This window comes from Lontra canadensis, unplaced genomic scaffold (genome assembly GCF_010015895.1).
Source record: "Lontra canadensis isolate GAN:19392208 unplaced genomic scaffold, GSC_riverotter_1.0 scaffold49, whole genome shotgun sequence".
Lineage (NCBI taxonomy): Eukaryota > Metazoa > Chordata > Mammalia > Carnivora > Mustelidae > Lontra > Lontra canadensis.
The window spans coordinates 3,417,669-3,439,580 of NW_022631043.1; positions in this window are offsets into that span (position 1 = coordinate 3,417,669).

A 21,912-nucleotide genomic window follows, 5' to 3' on the forward strand; every position below is an offset into this window, starting at 1 on the left:
ATCATCACCCCCTGGCTGTCTGCCCGACACAATTCTCTGTTGGGGTTTGAGAGGCAAGCCCTAGGTTGAGCAGTTAAAAAAAAAAAAAATGGAAATCTGTAAAGTCTAGACTCTCCTGAAGTAATGGCGGCCCCCACGGTGGGTAACTAGGGCGCACACCAACTCTGGGTAGGAAGAAGACAGACTTCCACATCTGGAATATTAGAGAAAAAAAAAAGCCTCCTTCCTCTCTTATACAAATGCTGCCAATGCCTCCTTGATCGCCATTAAAAAAAGAAGTTGAAGAAGAAAAATGAAAGGCTCCCAAGAACGCACGCACTTAATTTAGATTTTATGAGCTACTGATGTGTCCTGCGTGTAGTCTGAGAAACTAGGACCTGTGCCTCTGTTCCTGCTGGTGCGTGCGGCAAAGTGAATTCAAAAAGGCAAGGAGATCGTGCATCTGACGTGCAGAGATGGGGCTGATAGAGCCCCGAGGACAGGAAGAGAGAGGCGTGTGTAAACTCTGCCTGCTCCCTCTTTGATTCCCTCCTCCGTCCAGGGAGAGGAAAGCGGTCCAGCGCTGTTAGAGGACAGACCCAGGGTGAACGCTGCAGCCTGTCCCCAAGGGTGCAGGAAGTGGCCTCTGTTAGAAAATGCGACCCGTACCCACGACTGGGGACAGGCGGAGAGGTTCCCATGGGGAGCTTGCTACTCAGTAAATGTTATTGGGTGGAACTAAATATTCCTTTATCTAGCACAATATTTAGTAAGCCGATGTTCCTTGTCAGCACTCATTTTGCTCCTTCTATACATTCTCTGTCAATCAGAATTTGGGGTCTCCGTCCTCAGAGCTGCTCCCCCAGCGCAGGGGAGGAATGGAAGTGCATAGACTTCACACTCACGTCCCGATCAGGCATCACGTCACCCTCCGCACCTCGAGCTTCCTTGCTGGGCAGTGCTTATCCATAACACGAAGTCCTATGGATGCTTCCAACACAACACATCCCACTTTGGACCATTTCTTATCGTTTCCATGGCCCCACTCTCGTTCAAGTGACAATCATCATCAGATCGCTGCAAATGCTCCTTTCTCCCTATCTTTCCCGTGTGAGCTCCTACCACCTGTTCTCCCAAAGCAAAGTCAAGGCTTAAAAGTCACCCTGTAGTGCAGCCTGAAGGCTGGGTTTCCATTTTTGTGATGCAAGTGCTGGACCGAAGCATGAATACCAGACCTTCAGGTCAGTGATAGCTCTCTCCAATAAACACCTGCCAGCCATGTGTCTAGGTAAAGAGCCAACCCTCTCCCCTCCTTTGTTTTCCAGATCTTAGTTGATTTTCATACCTGACCACTTGGGCCACTTGCTTTTTTTTTTTTTTTTTCCCTCCTCTCCCTTTATTTTAAATTCCCACTTTTATGTTTTAAATTCACCAATAAAGAGTGAGCCCTGAAGCCCTGAACCCCCACCCTTCACCCCAATAAAAGCAGCACCCCTCGGCCCTGGACACGTGCTTTCTCTCTGCCTGTAACCTTGCTGTGCAGCCCCGGGTGTATGCTGTGCATTCCAGGACCTGTAAGTGGTAAACTTCTTTTTTTCAAAGTTTCCTGATGATTATTACAGAGAGTTTCTCGCAATCGTAGTAAGAACCTCAAGTGCTAGTCCAGCCCCAGCACTGGCTATAGGTAGCCTGGGACCGGCTGATGTTATACCTTCCTCCTTAAAATCCTAAATGATTTCACATTTTAACTGGAATAAAGCCCCTCATCCTGCCCCTGTGGGTCCTCCATGATCTGCTCCTTGCTCAGGGCTTTGACCCTTCTGCCCCCGTCCCTCCGCCTCCTCTCTGTGCTCCGGCCACACAGAACACACCCAAACCATCCCCACCTCATGGCCTTTGCCTAGGAGACTGGGATCTTCGTATGGCCTCTCCTCTACCATTCAGAAGGTTAGCTTCACCTGCCCTGAGAATCCCCCTTGACCACCCCAAAGTCATCTTTTTTTTTTTATTTTTTAAGATTTTATTTTTTTATTTGACAGAGAGGGAACACAGGCAGGGGGAGTGGGAGAGGGAGAAGCAGGCTTCCCGCCGAGCAGGGAGTACGATTCAGGGCTTGATCCCAGGACCGTGGGATCATGAACTGAGTCAAAGGCAGATGCTTAACGACTGAGCCACCCAGCACCCCCCCAAAGTCATCTTCTGTCCCCCGTATTTATTCTCTGCCAACACTGACAATCATATTTTTTTTTGCCAGCTTCATGGAGGTGTAATTAACAAAACTGTAAGGTATTTAAAATGTACAACATGACTATTTACAAAATTTACAAATCAACAAAATTGTAACGTATTTAAAACATACAACATGACCATTTGATATGCAGATACAATGTGAAAGAAAGTCCTCCTTCAATTTTAATGACCGCATCCATCACTCCACATACTTATGTGTTTTGGGGAGTGACTTATTTCACTTAGCATAATGCCCTCTAGTTCTATCTATGTTTTGCAAATGGCAGGATTTCCTTCTTTTTTAAGGCTGAATAATATTCCATTGCATGCCTATACCCCACATTTTCTTTATCCATTCCTCCATGAAGGACACTTAGGTTGTCTCTGTACCTTGGCTACTGTGACTACGGCTGCCGTGAACGTCTTTGAAAAAGAGATTTTGTTTCCTTCAGATATATACCCAGCCGTGGGATTGCGGATCATGTGCTAGTTCTAATTTTAATTTCTTGGGGAACCTCCACAGTGTTTTCCACAGTGACTATAACAGTTTATACCCCACCGACAGAGCAGGATTTCTGTTACTCCACGTCCTCGCCAACCCTTGTCACCACGTGTCGTTTTGACACTAGCATCCTAACAGGTGTGAGGTGATACCCCATTGCGGTTTGATTTGCATCTTTCTGATGATGAGTCATGTGGAGCACCGTTTCAGGTGCCTTCTGACCATCTGTATGTCTCCTTTGGAAAAAATGTCCATTTATATCCTTTGCCCATTTTTAATAGGGATTTAAAAACATTTTTTTGTTCACTGTCTCTCTTCTCCAAGTAGAATATAAATTTCATGAAAACCAGGGTCTTGTCTGTTTTGTTCTTCTCTATGCAAGGCATTTACGATAGGACATAGCATAGATAAGCCCCACAGTGAGCCCTCCGAGATGCCTCGAGGTGAGACTAAGCCCCTAGCTCACGTTCTCATCAGAGGGGGCGGCTAGGAACAAGGTTCAATTCCGAGATTAGTTTTGTGTGAGTCTCTGCAAGTAAACTTTTCTCCACTAGAGGGCAGAGTTCACTGCCTTTTAAAGATTTGTCCTTCAACAAAAGAACCTGCTTTCCTGTCCCCTAAGGGTCTCAGTTTTAAGTCTGTAAGCAATAATACATAAAGGGCGCTCAATATCCACAGAGCCAACTGTTTAATATAATTTGGTGTCTTGCCTGCCAAAGTTGGAAATCAAAGCGGTTGAGAACAAAAATCAAAATGAGAACTCATATTTCCTATTAAATGATTTTTCTTCTTACCAAACGCTATCACAGCAATAAAATGTTCAAATCCAATAAACACATGGTTATGCTCATGTTTTGCATTAATTGCAAATCAGTCACTCCAAGCCCCTATTAAAGAAATGTTGAACAAATATCTAGAGACCGTCAGTTGGAAGGGCAAGACGTTACTGGCTTCTTTGGGGCATCTCTTCTACTCCAGCCTGCTGACTTGGGCCCTGGGGTCTTCCCTCCCCACCGCAGAATCAGGTCCACTGCTCTGCCCAGGCCTTATCCTAATGCTGGGGCAGGAGACACCTCACCAGCTGCTTCCCCTTTACTGCAGTGGTGTCCAAGCCTGTTGGGGGGGTGGGAACCACCAGCCGTGATCATTACAGACACACAGTCTTGGACTTCGTAGACATCCAGCGTGAGCCCAGAGCTTTAATCCCCTCATCAAGCAGTTAGAGCCAATGAGGAATGTCCTTCTCCCTAAGTAAGTGGTTCTTCAGGTGAGTGTCCATTCATATCATCGGGGAATTTTTAAAAATCCTAATGCCCGCTCCTCCCCTGAGTTCAGTCGGAGTCTCGGGGGCTGAGCCTGGGGATGGATGTTCCTAAGCATTTGCAGTCATGCGAGTGGGCAGCCTGGATTGAGAAGTACCGTGTCTGACCCTGACGTGATGCTTGGTAATGCGGTGTTTCATACGTTTCTCCACTCAGCTCCGGATTCATCCACTCAAGCAATCAATTAACCGTTCATCTACAGTGCAGTTTTGTTTTGTTTTGTTTTGTTTTGTTTTGTTTTTGAGAGACAGAGAGAGCATGTGAGCAGGGCAGGAGGAGCAGAGGGAGAGGGAGAGAAAGAGAGAATCTTCAGCAGGCTCTGCACTCAGCACGGAGCCCAACATGGGGGGGTGCAAAATCAAGATTCGGATGCTTAACCGACTGAGCCACCCAGGCACCCCTAAAGTGCTTTGGTTTTTGAAAGCCAGCAGTGAGAACTTGGAAAATGATCTAAGCTCTTGAAGGTCCGGTGTCTCCTGGGTGCTCTGAGACAAAGACACCTACATCGTCAGATTGTTGTGAAGCTTAATTGAGATAATATATGAGAAGCAGTCAGCAAATAATAGTGTCCAATAAACTGTGGGTGTTAAATTATTCATTTATTCTGTAAAACATATATTGTCAGGCGCTGGGCTAAGTTCTGAGGTGCTGGTCGACCTCACATTCACAGGGAAAATGTCCCACGGTGTGCCCAAATTTGCTGATGTCAAGACAGCACACCGTGTCCCCCAGACAATATCATCAAGTAAAACTAAGAAAGAGTGACCAATTCGAACCCTCCAAGGATCCTATTAATTAAGGGGTATTGGTGTCTGGAGATCCCTCCTAAATGGGTTGTGGAGGTGCTGTGAGTTCTGTGAGTGGGGACCGGGTGGGGCTTGATTGGACCAAGGGGCCATTGCAAGAGAGTGAGCCAGGGAAGCCGGACTCAAGCCAAGTATAAGGCCCCCCCAAGTCATCCACTAGAAATGGTGATAAAGCCATGAGGTATCAGTCAGAGGCCTCAAGACTCCCAAAGAAAGATCCACTATGGCAAGCAGGGTGGAAACTGCCAAGTGTTGTTATAAGGAAGAGAAAATCCAATGTAGCTGCGTCTTCAGATTCTCTACTGAAGAATGGGAAACTATAGATTTCTATGTTTATTTTAAAATACAGATTTTTAAAAAAATTAAATATACTACAGCAAAAATACTTTGGGCCAGTGTCTCACCATTCCATAAACTCATTGCTCTGTGGGACTGGTAAATCCTGAGACGGGCTCTGCACTAGTTTAGAAAATCAGAGTAAATGTAATTGCTAAATTAGCCAAAACACAACATTGCATCCTTATAGAAATGGCCAACCCTGTTTGGTCTGGCTCCCAACTCTCCCCCTGATGAGCTCCCTGGACTCACAGGAAGGGCTCTCCGCCCCGTGTGGACAGGGTCCTGGTATTGGAGGAGAACACCCCTTCTCGTTTGGTCCATGGAAACGTCCTGACTCCCTCACCAATCTCTTCCCGTGGAGGGTGAAGGGCCCTCTGGGTTCGGTGGTGCCACTGCTCAGATTAAACACTTTTTGGATTTTGTCAGTTAAGAAACCTTTTTTTTCTCTGTCTGAAAGCTTTACCTGAAGGTTTTCACCAACGGTACTTGTGGATTTATTACACAGTGGGGCACAGAATGCTGCCAGATTTGTTTTGCTCTTAGTGATCAGCTTCCTGTAATGACCTCCCCATTCTCCAGACACACGCCGAGGCTGACAGGCGGGGGTGCTGCTCTGCTGGCCGCCCCCGTGGAGTCTGGCTCGGGGCGGAGGCTTAGCACAGCACTGCTCCCACTGGGCTCAAGACCAGGAGCCTTTCCCTGTGCTCACCGTGTGCCTGCCAGAGGCTAACTCCCCACGGTTGCTTCTCCCTCCTCTTTCCACAGCCCCTCCCAGCCCCCCCGTCTACCTGGGCCTGCAAGGACTCAGCCTTCCTTGGCCCCATCCCTGAGCCTCAAGTCCTAAAACACCAATTCCTCTCGTGTCTCTCTCCTGACTTCCCTACGAAACGTGAGGAAATGGCCCAGAAAGTCCAACTCACACCTCGCTTCGTCCTCATCCTGCCCTGCTTCTCTTATCCTTATGCACCTACACAATAGCCCATCTCTGTTCTCACAAACCCCAGCTCCCGTCCACAACAGCTCCAAGGACGCAGGAGATGCACCCCACACGGTCCTGCACCCCCCCAGGGGTGAGGAGGGTGCCGAGGGCCAGGCAGTGCACGTGAAGGAGCAGGAGTGACTGTCCCCCACGTTGGGGCTTCCTGCGGCCTATGACTCCCCCGCCCCAGAAACAATGGACTTGTTTCCTCTTCGTTCATTTATTCAAAACATCTTTCCTAAGACCCTCTTCAGGGCTGGGCCTGGCAGACACGCTGGTGATCGTCAAACAGGGAAGCCACAGGCCTGCCTTGGAGACACTTGGGGTCCTGGCGAGAAGACACGCGTGGGGACAGGTGGATTCCAGCGTGGTGTGACAGAAACAAAGCAGAGGAGGATCAAAGGCAAGGGAGGGCACCGTGGAGGGAGGACGCCGGGGCCCTTCCCTGCACGCCTCGGGGGCACGCACTGTGCTCTGTTCTCTTCCTCCTTCATTCCGCAGTTACTCCTGGAGCACCTGCGGGTGCAGCGGAGAGGAACTCGGACAAAACTCCCCCATCCTGACGGGGTTCCCACACCTTTTGTTGCAGACATTATAAACAGATGGAGAGCACAGAACAACACCTGAGCAGACCAGGAGTGAATGAGCAGAGCCTCTCAAGGACCAGATGGCAGGCGGGCTGAAGGACAAGCTTCGTCAGATGCAGCACCACTGAGCTACGTGCCCAGGTAAGCTTCGTCGTGAGACCCATCCCAGTGCTCAGCAGCATTCCAGGGCCTCTGCCCACTGGTGACATCCTCTTCCTGAGTCGTGACAACCAGAAGCATCTCTGGACATTGCTACATGTCATCTGGGGAACGGCATTGCTCCCAGGTGGGAACGGTCGCTGTGGGATACATCAGTGAGAGGTTCTAATATTGAAGGAACAACCCTGTGCTTACACACGTGGGCTTAGTGCTTCTTTGCATTTATTTGGAAACAAATGAGTGTGCGACATGGAGACTTCCAAACCTTCCGTGTACACCTTTGAGCAGGCTAACATTCACACTGGGAGTCCCACATTCACTACAGCAAAAATGCCAGTCTCTCACAGGTAAACATCTTCAGGCCCAGGACTTGCTTTTCCTTTGAAAGTCATACCATTTGTTGAGATAGGACCAAGTCCCACATCCTCTGACCAAGGAAGGGTGAGAAAGATACAAGTTTAGGATCCCGTGCCAGAGGCCAGTGGTCCTCATTGCCCTTCCACAGGGCGAAGCAGAAAATTTAAGAGAAAAATAGAAAGCAGAGACACTTTGCAGACTCATTCGCAGGATTTCAAAGCCTCAACTCCATCATGATGCTTTTAAAGGTCCACAAAAGCTACAGTGATCACTCATCACAGGGCTTTCTCTTCACAAAAAGGCCAAACCTAACATCAGTCTGAAAGGCTAGAAGGTTGATGTTTAAAATGGTTCAAAATGACCCCTGGCTTTCAAGTTCATTTAATGATAGGACAAGTGATGGGTGAGATGTTCCTCAGTCCCTCTCCCTTTCTATGATGTCAGTGAACGCCGATCAGCCTACCTGTTACACTGAACATCCCGTAACCCTTCGTTAGTACCATCTCTTTAATAAACCAGGCAGATGAATCCGGTTGGAAAATTGGCCACTGGAGCTCACCCAGGGCTGCTATTTCCACCCAAATTTTAGTTATGCCCGCTTAAAGACCCTTCCCTCCTTGGGAACTCACTAGTCACAGTAGAGAAGGCTTCACAGGAAGCTGCTCTGGGAGAGGGGCAGAGCGGGGGCCAAACACAGTCTTGGATTAAATCACAGCCAACAGATTCAGATGGGGCTCCTTGCCTCAGCACGACTGACATTTTGCGCTAGGTTATTCTTTCTTTGTTGGACTGCCGTACATGCTACAGGTTGTTGGCACGAGCACTGTCCTTTACCCACAAGGAAATATGTCCCAGTAGTTGCAACCAAACATGTCTCCAGACCTTGCTAAATGGCCCTGGAGCAGGATGGGGAGTCATCCCAGCTGGAGAAACCCTGGGCTCAGACGAGGTTAATTCTAACTGGAGTAAGGAGCTTGCCCTAGAACATGGTGTTTTGTTCCCATGGGCACATCTGGAAGAAAAGAACCCGTGGGGTCTGTGGAGGGGGGTCATTTGTTAAACAAAGACCTGGGGATAAACGCTGGAGAGTTTATTTGGGGACGTATCTTGGAGTCTGGTGGGGCTGGATGGGGGAGATGCTCTGGTGGAGGAAATCCCACGGTTCTAAACGTTGAAGAAGTTGAAAGGTAGAGTTGATGGTGGACTCTAGGTTTCATTCAGCCCTCAAAGCTGACCAGATGACAGTTTTTTATTTTCCCATTTTCCAGGACAGCAAACCGAGGTAAGTAGAGTGGCTATCCCAAGGCCATGGAAGGTAGTCTTGGGATTCCCTTATGTCTCTTCCACCCAGGAATAACATGGTCATGTTAACTGGAGCATTTGTGCTCTTGGACCAGCCAGATGTCTGGTCAGGTGGCAAGAAAGCGAGGAGACCCCATAAGAGCTAAAAAATTTAGGGCATGACAAAATGGAAAACACCTCTTGTGGTTTTTGCTCACACATCAGTTGAGGGAGAGCAATGCTATGGGATGGTGCAGGTGCGAGATGGCTCTGTCATACAAGGATGCTCTAAGCCCTCTTAGGTGTCCCCAGTATCTGCAGAACAGATACTTGCAGAGTGGAAAAGGTTGGGAAGGAGAAGGAGGACCCTTTCCACAAAGCTTATTTTCCACATGTCTCCACAGGATGCGTATGTGTCTAAGGAGGCACAGATTGAAAATGGCTGAAGACTCCTGTAAGGAAACCGGGGTGATGGCTCCCAGAGGCACAGTGAGGAAGTTCCTCTCATTGCAACTTTTAGTTATTACGAACATGGTCCCCACACTTCAGGGATAAGTGCCAGAGAGCTGTTCTTACTTCTACACCATCTCCAGGAGGACCAGGAGGACTGGTACAGCTTCAGGACCAAGGAGAAGCCAGCCTGCTTGCCTTCGGAATGTTAGTGTTATTCTTGAATATTCATATAGAAATGCTTTAGAGAGTCCATGATACATGACGGACATTGGGCTAAAATGACGGCTATGTTAGTTTTGTGAAAACTGTTAATGTCATGATGGCTGATGCTGTCGTAACTAGCTAATAGACTTGGGCAATTCCACCAAACATTGTGGGGGTATATTTGGGGTTAGGCACTGTGTTGATGCTATGCACATTAAATATAGTCCTTAATTTCATCCTGATAATGATTCTATGATATGAATATTATTTGCCACATCCTCCGTAAAGATGAGATTCGGGTTTGGAGACTAACTGACTTGTCTAAAGTCTCAAAAATAAAGACAAAGTGTGAAATATTCAGAGTCTGGCCCTTTTGACTTCCAACTTGATACTTTAGAAAACTACCCAAGGATGACAATGTTTTGAAGTAGTTTTAGACCAAGTTAAATGTACAAAAAGGAGCACAAGTGTTGAGTGAAGGGTTCAGTAAATCTTACAATTTAGTTTTGTATTTTTAAAATAATCTTTACACCCAATAGACTAATCACAGATCTTTAAATACAAAAAAACCCTCTTCTTTCTTTTTGTAACAATATACTCCCAGGCCAATTGCTGTCCCAAAGCCCGCCACCTATGAATGAATGAGCTTTGCTTGATATTGTACTTTACATAAATGGAGTCAGACCTTATTACTCCCTTGGGTCAGGCATCTTTCACTCAGTGTTATGTATGTGAATTCCCTTTCTTTGGTGTTTTTTGGAACACAGTCGTTGTCACTCTATCCCACCATATATTATATGGCAATCTTACTTAGCCATTTAATTTTAGATTGACCTTGAGATTTTTTCCATTTTTGAACATTAAAAATATTATTGAATATGAAAAATATCATATTTTGAATGTTAAGGCGATACACTTGCCCGTGTGTCTTGGCACACATATGTGCAGATTTCTGTAGGTACATACGAGGGGTGGAGTGGCTGGGGAAAAGATAGGCATGTTGTACGTTCTGCAAATACTGCTGACAGTTTTCCACAGTGGTTGTGTGATTTTCACTCTTTCTAATAGTGTATAGATATGTATATATATACACACATACACATATACATGGTGTATATGTGTGTATCTATATTCATATTTACATATATACATATGTACACTATACATTGTGTGTGTGTGTGTGTGTGTGTGTGTATACATACGGAGTCCAATCACTCCATTAAATCACCAATGCTTGATATTGTCATTATTTCACACTTTTAGACATTAGGTGACTAGGTGATGAAATCTCATTACGGTTTGAGTTTTAATTTCTCTGATGGCTGATAGTGTTGCGCATCCTTACACGCACGTACAGATTATTTGCAATAGTCTGAGTGCTTGGGTGTTCTTACTTGTATTTTCTGCCTTTACTATTTGTGTTAACACATTTTTCTCATTGATTTCATGGAGGATTCTATCTGCTGTGTCTACTCTTGGTAGGGTATTTCATATCCATCCCGAGGTGTGTCTTTTCATTCTCTTAGCTGTGTCTTCTGATGAAGGATGCTTTGCTAGGGTTCTGTTTTATGGCTTTAGCTTTTTATGTCCTATGTGAGAATTCTTTTTCTTATTTCAGCATCATGAAGATACTGCACTGTTTTCTTCCAGCCGCACGACTGCTTCCACTTTCACAGAGAACTTTTTAATTTATCTTAAATTGATTTATGCCAGTCATGAGGTGGAAGTCAAAATTCAATTTTTTTTCCCCCATTTGGGTATCCATCGACAGCGCAATTTAATGAAAAATCCATCCTTTCCCCAAGGTCCAGAGAGTGTTCTCTTTTTCATGAATTAAGAAATCATGCATTTGTGGAACGCCTGGGTGGCTCAGTGGGTTAAGCCTCTGCCTTCAGCTCAGGTCATGATCTCAGGGTCCTGGGATCGAGCCCTGCATCGGGCTCTCTGCTCAGCGGGGAACCTGCTTTCTCCCCTCTCTGCCTACTTGTGATCTCTGTGCATCAGATAAATGAATAAAATCTTTAAAAAAAAATGACAAACTCCCATCTCCTGTGATGATCACATGATGGCTTCTCCTTTATTCTGTTAATTTTTTTAAATTGTAATACATTATAATTATGAAACCATCTTTATGTTTTTAAGATAACTTGATTGAAAAGTATTTTGTGTGCATTTTATTTTATATCTACTAGTTATCTATTATATATTAATATTTTAAGATTTTTGCATTTGTGCCTCTGAGAAAGATTGGTCAGTACTTTCCCCATTTTTGTAACTTCCTTCTCAAGTTTCCATATCAAAGTCGTTGTGCCTTCATCAAACAAGCCAGAGAATTTTCTTTATTTTCCCATTTTCTGAGGAGGAAAAAAGAATCATAATAATAGTGTCATTTCTTCTTTCAAATGCTTGGAAGGGGGTTTATTGGTCTGGACATCTGTTCCGAAGATATTTTCATGTACATATTTGTTGTTTTTAATATGTATGATCATTCAGAGTCTGTCTCACTTTGTTTCTGTTTTTGAGATGTACTTTTATAAGAATTCTCCCATTTTATCTCCATTTTCAAATGCAGATGTTAATTATTTGTTATATAGTTTTAATATCTATAGGACTTAGAATGCTGTCTTGTTTGATCATTCTTGTCATTTCCTTGTAATCACCCTGTCTCTCTCTTTTTTTTTTTTTTTTTTAATTTTACGGACAGAGATCACAAGTAGGCAGAGAGGCAGGCAGAGAGAAGGGGAAGCAGGCTTCCTGCTGAGCGGAGAGCCCGATGCAGGGCTCGATCCTAGGACCCTGAGACTACGACCCGTGCAGAGGGCAGAGGCTTAACCCACTGAGCCACCCACGCACCCCTCACCCTGTCTCTTAAGTCATTCTTACTAGGGGGTTTGCAATCCTGTTGTTTTTTTCACAGAACCAAGTGGGCTTTGTTGATTTTTATCTGAGGAACTTTGTTTTCTGTTTCATTAAATTGTTTTCTTATGTCGATCATTTCCTTTTGCTCATTCCCTTTGGGTTTAATCTGCTATTTTTTTTTTTCTAAATTCTGCAAACATATATTCAAATTGTTGATTTTGATTATTTCCTTATTTTGTATAGTCACCTTTAACTATAAATTCAATTATTTTATAATTGAGTTATTCAATAACGTGTTTCTTTTTTTTTTTTTAAGGATTTTATTTATTTATTTGACAGAGAGATCACAAGTAGGCAGAGAGGCAGGCAGAGAGAGAGGGGGAAACAGGCTCCCTGCCAAGCAGAGAGCCCTATGCAGGGCTGGATCCCAGGACTCTGAGATTATGACCTGAGCTGAAGGCAGAGAGGCTTTAACCCACTGAGCCACCCAGGTGCCCCAACATGTTTCTTTTTGGTGACCATTTGTAGTTTGTGTCTTCTAAGGAATTTGTCTATTTCTTTTTTTTTTTTAAGATTTTATTTATTTATGAGACAGAGAGTGAATGAGAGAGGGAGAACATGAGCGGGGGGAGGGGCAGAGGGAGAGGGAGAAGCAGCAAAGCCCAAAGACAGGGGCCTCCATCTCAGGACCCTGGGATCCTGACCTGAGCTGAAGACAGATGTTTAACCAACTGAGCCACCCAGGTGCCCTAGGAATTTGTCTATTTCACCTAGATTTGTGAATATATGAATATATGGTATAACTTTGTTCATATTTTTTATTACCCCTTCAGTGTCTAAAGAATCTGTAGAGCTGGGTTCTCTTTCATTCCTGATATTGGCAACTTGTGTCTTCTCTCCTTCCTCCGTATTCAGGCTGTAACGGTTTATCATTTTTATTGATCTTCTCAAAGAAACTTTGTTTTCCATTGATTTTCTATTTTCTTCTCTTTATAATCTCATTGATTTCTGCTCTTTACTTTTTCCTTTTTTTTGCTTGATGTGGTTTCAATTGTTTTTTTGTTTTTTGTTTTTTTTTTTTTGCTTCTTTAATGTGCAAGCTTAGATCACTGATGTGAGGGCTTTGTTCTTTCCTAATAGAAACATTTAATGCTATAAATGTCTCTTGAAGCCCTGTTTAGCTGTATCCACATGTTAGACCATGTCATATTTTCATTCCCATTCAATTTAAAATGTTTTTAAATTATTTGTAAGTGTGTTGTTCAATTTCCAAAATATTTGAGGGTTTTACTCCCAGGTACCTCTCTGTCAGTTTCCTGTTTAAATCCATGTGGCCAGAGAATATACAATTTATCCTTCACAATCCCACCCTCGTGTCCCCCCCCAGAATATGGCCTATCTGGGTGAATAATTCCACTGCACTAGGAAAAATATCTGTTTGTTGCTGGATGTGCTATGAATCTTAAATAGATCAAGTTGGTTGGCAATGTGTTACATCCTTTTATATCCTTATTGAATGTCTCTGTTTTGTTCTCTTGATTATCAAGAGAAGAGTATTGAAATCTTTAACGATAATTGTGAATTTGTCTATTTTCTTCAAGGCTATTGGTTTTGCTTCATGTATTTTGAAGCTGTATTGGTAGATGGATATAAAATTAAGTTTGTTATGACTTCTTGGAAAAATAACTCCTCTATTATTTTGTAGTGCCCCTCTTTATTCTCTGTAACATTCCTTGTTCTCAAGTCTTATATGTATAATATTAATGCTGCTGCAACAGCTTGCTTTAATGAGCGTTTGCAATGCACATCGTCTCCCATGCTTTCCTGGTGATCTATGTATATTTATGTTTATTGTTTGTTGTTGTGTATATGTGTGTGGTTTTAAAAACAAAAAGAAAGAAAGAAAGGTATTCTATGGTTTGGCCTTTCTTTTTGTTCTCCAGACTGACAATATCTGCCCTGTCTAAAAATATATATATATATATTTTATACATATATACTATATATATATATTTGAGACAGAAGGAGAGAGAACACTCAGGGAGAAGGATCAGAGGGAGAGGGAGAAGCAGACTCCCTGCTGAGCAGGGAGCCTGACCTGGGGCTCTATCACAGGAACCCCAGGTGCCCCAACAACATCAGCCTTTAAGCTGTTGTGTTTGGAGTATTTATAGTTAATATAATTAGTTAGATCTTCGGGCTTAAATATATCATCTTGTTAGTTGTTTTCCATTTGTTCTATGTGTTCTTTGTTCTCTTTTTGTCTTTTCTGCCTTCTATTGGATTAACTAGATACATTTCTGATTTTATTTTATTTCTATCATTGGCATGTTCTATATCTCTTTTTAAGTTTTTAATGGTTACCTTAGGATTTCAACACATATTTGTAATTCATCACAGCCTACCTCTGAACAATGAGATGCCACTTCACGTAAAGTGTTATGAGCTCATAGCCTTGCAACAATATCAATTCAATCTACTGATTTGTTTTATTTTGGGCCTGCATTTCTTTTTTCTTTTTTTCTTTTTTTTTTTTTTTACTTTGCATATGTTCTAAAGCCACAGTGCATTGCTACTATTTTTGCTTTAGAACATTCTCTTTTAGCATCTCTTTTTAAAAAGAAAGGCATATATATATTCATATTTGTCTTTATTCCAGGTCCTTTAAATTTCTTTCTGCAAATCCAATTTTGTATCATATTATTTTTTTACTTGAAAGAAAAAACTTGCATTAGTTACGGCAAAGAAGTTGAGCCAAAGAAATGGAATCCAATGTTTCAATTGTTTAACATAATATTGTTCCTCATGTAACAATTCTGGACAAGGGTTTATACTGGCAAGGAAGGTCCTCCTATACTTGACATTCAGCACCTGGGATAATGGCCTCTTTCCCACCTTCAGTGCCTGACTTCTAACATTGCCCTATGTATCGATAACAGGCAGCAACCATGAGGACAAGAGCATGGAGGATGTGGACAGTTATTCTGTGTGAGAAAGGCTAGAAGTAACATCCTGGCTTTGGCCAGCCGTCCAACAGCTAGAACTCAGACTCATAGCATTACCGAACCACAAGCGAGGCTAAGAAATTAAAAAAGCTTTATGTCCAGAAAAGAAGGAAATGGTTTTTGATGAGAGCTAGTAGTCTTCTGAAAGAGATGTCGCCTGCGCACATGTTAAATGTTACCATGCTTTCTCCTCCAACAACCTTGCAAGAAATGTTATCATGCAGATGGAGATAAATTTTCAGAATCCAGATAAGCCAAATGGTCACCGGTTTTATGGATAAATATGTCCTAGGAACTGGGGACTAAAAAAAAAAAAAGAAATTCAGGAACCAGGCAGATCTAGAGAAAGGGCATGAAGAACAGAATAAAGCAGGCTTGACTGGAAATGATATTACTTGGACAGGGCTGAAATTCTTCCTACTGGGGGAGGATTAAGAGGAATGTGGTGATGTGGATTAGGAAAATTCAAAGAATCTGCTTTGAGGAAGAGACTATACATGGAACATATCCAGAGAGGAGAAAAGTGGAGACATTTCCAGATATGCTATGACTTAGGAAACTCCTAAAGAAATTGTAAAAGTTTTAGGAAAAGAAAAATAATTTCTATTTTTATTTTATTTTATTTTATTTTATTGTTTGTTTTAAGTAGGCTCCACACCCAGCATGGAGTCCAACATGGGGTCTGAACTCATGACCCTGAGATCAAGACATGAGCCGAGATCAGGAGTCAGGTGCTCACCTGACGGAGCCACCCAGGTGTCCGAAGAAAGATTAAATTTTTAAAGATTTTTATTTATTTGTTTGAGAGAGAGAGAGACCAAGAGAGCACAGGCAGGAGGAGGGGCAGAGGGAGAAGCAGGCTCCCCGTTGAGCAGGGAGCCCCATGTGGGGCTTGATCCCAGGACTCTGAGATCATGACCTGAGCCAAAGGGAGACACTTAAATGACCGAGCCACCCAGGTGCCCCAAGAAAGAGAATTTTTAATGGTGAAATAGACCATCTCCAATTTTTTGAACAGTTATCATGTGCAAGAATGTTCTGGTTTGATATCATTGAAAAAACACCCAAAAGGAATTTCTCCTAACTCATGTTATTCTCTTTGCTGGAAGAAAGATGTGCAGCATGGAGCCTACTAGATGCCCCTGAGCCCTCTCTGCATCTTCTCTGGCAGCTGTGCCTGGCACTTGCTCCTGTTGCTTTTTCTCACATCGCCTCTAGAAGCCACATCCTCTCCCTGGGAAGAACTGTGCCGTGGTCTCAGTGTTCGTATCCACCCCCATCAAATTCACGTGCCAGAAGACTAAAGCTTGTAGTGATGGTATTTGGAGTTGGGACTTTTACGGGGTGATGAAATTATGAGGCTGGAGTCTGCACAGATGGGATTAGTGCCCTGATAAAAGAGGCCCTTGGGACCTTCCTCACCCCTTCGCCACAGGGGAAGGACATCCATATGCAAGAGGTCTGCAATCTGGAAGAGGTTCCTCATTCATTTATGCTGCCCCCAATCTCAGACTTCAGGAGAATCAGAATCAGATTCTCAGAAATCAGGAGAAATAGGTTTCTGTTGTTCATAAGTCCCCCAGTGTGTGGTGTTTTGTTGCAGCCGTCAGAATGCACTTAGACAAGTGGATTGAGACCCCAACGAGTCAGCAGTAGGCTTGGAGAGAGCCTGCGGTGCCTTCCAGTTATATCTGCATGTCCTCCAAGCCTTATCCTTTTGTTACCATATTTATAATAAAACTTTATCCTTTTGTTGCCATATTTATGTATTTATAACTTCCATCATAGGTATTATTTTTTAATGATTTTATTTATTTCTCTGACACAGAGAGAGATCAGAAGTAGGCAGAGAGGCAGGCAGAGAGAGGGGGAAGCAGGCTCCCCGCTGAGCAGAGAGCCCGATGTGGGGCTCGATCCCAGGACCCTGAGATCATGACCTGAGCTGAAGGCAGACGCTTAACCCACTGAGCCACCCAGGCACCCTCCATCATAGGTATTATAAAAACATTTCCTAGGACACACAGAAAGTTGCCTTTACAGTTTTATTATCACTAAGACCAAGTACCTAGCTCATGTCAATATTTATGTCCCCATTGCCTAACTTCAACCTCCAGACTTGCCAGCATTAAACTCGATACCTCATTTTAAAAACTTCTCTATAACCTTATGACCATATTATTAACCCTTAGGCATATGCACAAGTAGCAGAGTTGAAATTTGAGTCCTGATATTTATAGCTTAAAGGTCTTTTAAAAAAATATTATGCTAGCTCTTTAAAATTTTCCATTATATATTAAGTGTTTTATTTTTTCTTTGAAGTCAATATAACCTTAGTTTGATCATTGGCTTAACCATAGCACCAATCACAGTTCTTTTTGCAGATACAGAATTCCCTCCAGATGATTAATTGGAAAGAAACTTAACAGGTGTAAGGCTACCTCAGAACCAGTGGGTAGACTGGGGAAGCAGGCTTTCTGGGCATTCAGGAATGACTTCCAAAGCCACACTGCAGAAGTGGACCTCCTAGGGAGCTGATGCCTCTACCAAGGTCAGAAATCAAGAAGCTATGCCTCATCTTCAAGATCTGAAAATATGCCAATTTGGTCATGCAAACAAAATGAGTGCCTTGATACCCTACCTCTTTCTTCAGAAATCAATTCCAAATGGAACCTCACACAGATAGTTAACATCTCTGATTGGTGGATTCTAAATCTCAGCCTGTGAGCTACCTGCAAGGGAGTCTAGGAAATGTAGTTATAGCTTTCTTTCCTTTGCACACTCAGTGATCATGGCAATGAGTATTACATGTTGACCCATTGCTCCTTTCTACTCTGATAAAGAGATTTGTTGTTGTTTTTTAAGATTTTATTTATTTATTTTACAGACAGATCACAGGTAGGCAGACAGGCAGGCAGAGAGAGAGGAAACAGACTCCCTGCTGAGCAGAGAGCCCGATGCAGGGCTTGATTCCAGGACCCTGAGATCATGACCTGAGCTGAAGGCAGAGGCTTAACCCACTGAGCCACTCAGGTGCCCCAACAGATTTGTTTTTGGCAGATCTCTTGGTCTCTTTCATCCTTTACCTTATTGTCTAAAGTGAGATGTTAATCATATACCGCCTGTCTCTTGGGGCTGTGAGGTCAGAACAAGATGCTGAATGTCAATGCACTTGGAAAACAGCAGATATCTGCAAGATACTGTAATCAATACAGACATTTGAGTGGCCAAAACATGGAGCTTATTTTCTGGCAAAATGAGAACTTGTATGCTGCCTCATAAGTGTTAATAGAAAGGGAGTAGTGAAGAGCTCATTTATGATCTATTGTGCACTGGGATTTTTCACATATAACTTCAACATGTCTTATAATTAATTGCAAATCACACTGATGCTGGAAATTAGAGACAAGCACTTTCTCCATCAAGATTATTTGGTTTTGTTGAATGCTGTAGCCGGATGGGGCAGTCAGAAGGCAGTCGCCAATGCTCTTCAAAAGAATTGGGCCTTGTATTTATTAAAAGTACTTGAAATTTTATGTTGTGTGGGAAAAAAGACCAAATAATGGATTTCAAAGTGAAAAAAGACAAGTCTGGTTCTCGGTTCCTGAGGATCTTGTTCAGATGCTCTCTGCTGTTTTGATATATGAAAAGAAGTCCACATTTTGTGTGAAATACGGAACCCAAGGAGAGAAACAGCTTGGGGCCATCAAATACTGTAACACTGTGGCAAGGAATGATAAATAGATACAGAAAGATAATTTGTAATATAAACCCCCAAATGAATTGTTTAGATAAGAATCAAAGTTTGCCAATTAAAATTTTTAAAAGGAGAATAATTCTTTATCCAAATCTATCCCCTTTCCCTCCCAATATGTGAACAAGAATAAAGAAAAATGGAATTGGCCCAACACAAATTGCCTTGGATCCTCAGTCCTAACTCAGCTCGCTTTCTCGCTTTCTCCCTTCCTTCCTTCCTTCCTTCCTTCCTTCCTTCCTTCCTTCCTTCCTTCCTTCCTCTTTCTTTCTTTCTTTCTTTCTTTCTTTCTTTCTTTCTTTCTTTCTTTCTTTCTTTCTTTCTTTCCTTCCTTCCTTCCTTCCTTCCTCCCTCCCTCCCTCCCTCCCTCCCTTCCTTCCTTCCTTCCTTCCTTTTTAATTGGTTGCTTTAGAAGGATGGGGTGACCAAGTGGCCAGTGGCTGTTTTTATACTAATTTGGACTTTGACTTACCATTGGCACTTACTAGCTTGAGAGGTGACAATTTTATTAGACTTTTGGGTCCCCAGTTTCCTTTATGTTTAAAATATGGATCATAATTCCAATGTCAGAGGTTTTGGGAAAACTGAATGAGACAGTAAATATGAAGCATTCAGCACAATGCTTGACGTACAGCGAGTGTTCATAAGTGGACTTTCTTCCACACTCACCCCTTCCCCTATGACACAGAGCCCTCCAAAATGCAGAATGTCATCTCCAAAAGTGTGGCTGGTAATTGCATGGTTGGGATGTTGGAATGTATGGCACAGAAATTACTTCCTTTCACAGCCAGGTAGGTGAAGGGTAATGTTAGTGTAGGTCCCCAGCGATGACCAGAATGGCAGGCACAATGTCTAGATGTGACGACATCAGAGATCGGGTGACATCCAGAGAAAGAAGCAAGGTAAATCCTGCACACATACCCTGTTACCTCTCTGAGTGGTTGTTTGGATGGGATTCTGAGACTTCTCTTTCAAGACAGGAAGAATTGGAGGCAGGGATGGGGTAGGTATGGATAGCTGCTGACAGGTGGCAGGGCACTTATCATAAAGCTTTAATTAAGGGGCAAGATTACAGAGGCTAAGCAAGAGAGGATATGTGGAAAGAGGTCTAGAGAGATGTATTTGTTAGACAGATCTTCCAGATGGATATTTTTACACAGGAGATGAGAGAATAATCTCAAGGCTGTGATTGGGGTCAGGGAAGGGAAATCTGAGATAAGGAGTTCACTAGAATTGGAGCACAAGCTCAGGCCTGGGCCAACAGCCATGGGGACAGGAGACTGAATCCTAGAGAAAACTGAGGAGAGCTCTCCTTGGGCAAGTTTGGCAGATTCAAGTAGGGTGGGGGCCGTGAGCTTGGCCTTGGGTTTGACACCAGAAGCCTCTGTTAACTCAATAAAAATAAAAGGCAGGTGGGTGTTGAGTCAAGGGCACCCTGTTTTCATGGAATGCCTCAGGTAGTTCTCAGCTGACTTCAAATTATTTTGGCATTAAAAACATCGAGCATATACTCACGGTCCCTCTATGTTTAAGCAAGTCGTTCAACTTGTAAAACATTCTATGTGACTCCGAATTTACAGGGTTGGGGGATCCAGTGTTGGAACGTCTCTGAAAAGCTGGGCGCATAATTATCTTCTTGTTCTCAGACCACACTGTTCAATACAGCAGCAATATCACCGTCCAGTGCCTGAAATGCGGCTCGCTCTGAGGTGCTCTGCACATGGGTTTCAAAAACATGGTACAAAAAAAAATGTACAATATCTCATTTATAGTTTTTATTTGATTACATGTTGAAAATGGTGAAATTTGTGACCTATTAAGTCATATATATTACTGAAATTAATTTTGCTTGCTTCTTTCTACCTTTTTCTTGAGACTACTACATTTTAAGTTACCTATGTGATTCACACTGTATTCCTCTGGGCATGCTGCTTTGAAATCATTATTCTCCTTCTTCAAGTAGTATCATGGATTGACTCTGGCCCCAGAGGGTGGGACACCACATCACTCAGGAGCGAGCCTTCGTTTAATCTAACCTACCAGGTGGGGTACAATGACCATGGCAAAATGTAGGATCCAATCTGTACAATCCTACTTTGTCTAAACTTCTAGAAGTTGTAAGGCAGATCCTGAGAATGAAACCAACCGGAGGAAGCAGAGCCAAGAGCTAGACCCAGACGATTACTCAAGGGAGATCACTTCTGCAGCCGGAGAGCTGTGCCTTACGCTGTTTAGTTCCATGAGCCCAAACACCATCTTGTTTAACTCATATTAATCCTTCTTCATTTCTGATGTGAAGAATGTCAGTTCTTCCTAAGCACTTTTCAAGTCTAGGGAGCTGTCCACATATACACGGCTTGTTCTGCTGTTTCTGCTGGGGACGATGAAACCCAAGAATGTTCAGTGACTTGCTCAAAGCCACAGGGTAAACTCAAACAGGTTCTGAGGCCACCTCACCCAGTGTAGGGGTGAGAATGACAGGTGACCCAGGACAGCACCATGTCTGTTTGTCTGTCCCTCCTGCCCTCTGCAGCCCTGCTCAGTATATGGCTGGCCAGCACCCAATCCTGAGCCAGTCCTGGTGAGGGCTTGGAGTGCATTAGAACCTTTCAGACTGCCGGCAGGGCCATCTTGAAATAGTCCTATTGCCCTAAACCTAGAACTACTTGTCTGTTGAACGAGGCCAGGACACCTGCTTAATGACCGGGTGCAGCCTTCTCTCAAATCTTAAGTTGTGGCTTATGGGGTACATTTTTCTTTGCTCTAGTCATTGGCGTCACCAACAACTGGCACCGAAGTTGCCTGGTTGTCAGTGATTCTAGGAGAGGTGAGTAGGGGATCGGAGGAGGGGCTTATGCTGAAACAAGCCGCACGGAATCCTGAGCAGGGGTGCAGATTTCCCCGCTAACAGGAAGATTGTAGGAGAAGAAATAACCCTCCTGCTCAGGAGCATATTTCTTCTGACGACCTCGCGGCTACCAGTCTAGCTGACGGTGGGACTTCAACACCATGTTCACAATTCCCTCCTCCGACGGCAGTGGTCTTCTCTAAATCAGTCCCAAGAACAACGTAGTGGTTGCTTTTTCTTTACGTTTTTCCA